This window comes from Meles meles, chromosome 8 (genome assembly GCF_922984935.1).
Source record: "Meles meles chromosome 8, mMelMel3.1 paternal haplotype, whole genome shotgun sequence".
Classification (NCBI taxonomy): domain Eukaryota; kingdom Metazoa; phylum Chordata; class Mammalia; order Carnivora; family Mustelidae; genus Meles; species Meles meles.
The window spans coordinates 119,604,461-119,605,935 of NC_060073.1; positions in this window are offsets into that span (position 1 = coordinate 119,604,461).

Consider the following 1,475-nt stretch of genomic DNA (forward strand, 5'->3'; position numbering starts at 1 on the left):
AACGCGCCTTCGACCACCGAGGTGGTGTGGACGCTTGCAGAACTGTTCAGCATCCGAAGCTTTGGCCATAAGCTGATGGGATTTTCGCCTCTGTAGTCGTCATTTTGGGGCTTGTGGGAATGATCTCCTTCCCCAACTCCCCCACCTCCAACACAGTCTCATGATCTTCTCCTCATACTTTCTACTGAGAAACTCCGTTAATTCACACGAACACACACAGCACCCCCCCAAACGTGTTCATGAGTCACGTACGGAAACCAGACGCATACAAAGCATATTTACGCTGACTACGCAGAATTACACGGACAAACTGCAGTAGAGCGAAGTAAGCCGAGGGACATCACCGCGGTAAGCCACCTAAATCAGTGTCTGCGTCCGCAGCCGCGCCGTGTCCCCATCTGCAGCAACCGTGGGTTGACGAGGCGCTGGGAAGCCTGCTAGGTTTGCAGGTGGACAGAACAGTTTCCGGCCAGGTAGTCCTGGACCCGGTGCAGTGGGTGAAGAGGTGTGTGCGACGGGGCTTCCAGCCGGTGGAGCGGAGCTCGAACGCAGAGGAAGCAGAGTCGCAGGGAGAGCCAGTCCGTGTGCGGACGGGGCCCCCCGCCACAGGCGACCTGGACTTTTGTGAGGATCCGTGGTCCATGGGGAGCATGGCCGAGCGGCCGACAGAGGTGGCCTGCTCTCGGGGAGGCTGTGGGCAGAGCCGGGTGGCCTGGGTTGGGAGGGCTCTGACAGCAGGAGACGGACCTGAAGCTGAACAGAAGCGCCGCGTTTCTACTGAGCTCCGGGCTTTGGAACTTCATTCCAGAGGAATCAATGTGCTGCAGGAAACAGGAGGGAAAGACGTTTGCTCTTCTTCTGGAGGTTTAATTCGGAAATCGGGAGAGATAGAAACAGGCAGACCTCATTCAAGTCAAGGCAGAGGACGCAGAGAAGTCTCAACCATGGTTTCTCCAGTCCCAGTGTGCGCACAGCTGCGCCGGGACGCCGGCACCGTCCGAGCCTGATGAGTGTGTGTGCGGCGGCCTGACCCTCTCCCGGTGAGGTCTGGGCTGCGGGTGTGCGAGGGGCCACAGCCCAGAGGGTGCGGGGAGACTGGATGGCGGCAGGAGGGTCTGAGCAAGCGGCAGGGTCTCTGCACGGCTGGGGGGGGGGGGGCGGCCGAGGGCAGGCGCAGCAGGTTAGAGGAACAACTAACTTGGAAACGATCGGAATTTCACGGCGGGAGCACGGTCGCATACCCAGTGACTCACGGTCACTCGCCTGCACTAAAATAACCCGGTGAGACCTAACAAACGGGCTTCCCGAAACACAGCACGTTCCGTGGGACAGTGTCGTGTTTACACGCTGTGTTTGCCAGCGACACACTCTGACTGACCCTGTCCCCAGGCCCCGCGTTCCCAGTGTCCGGCTTTGATCTGCCCCCGGCTGACAGCGAACTCCCGCGTCTTCCCATGACCCGGCAAGCTCGTCCC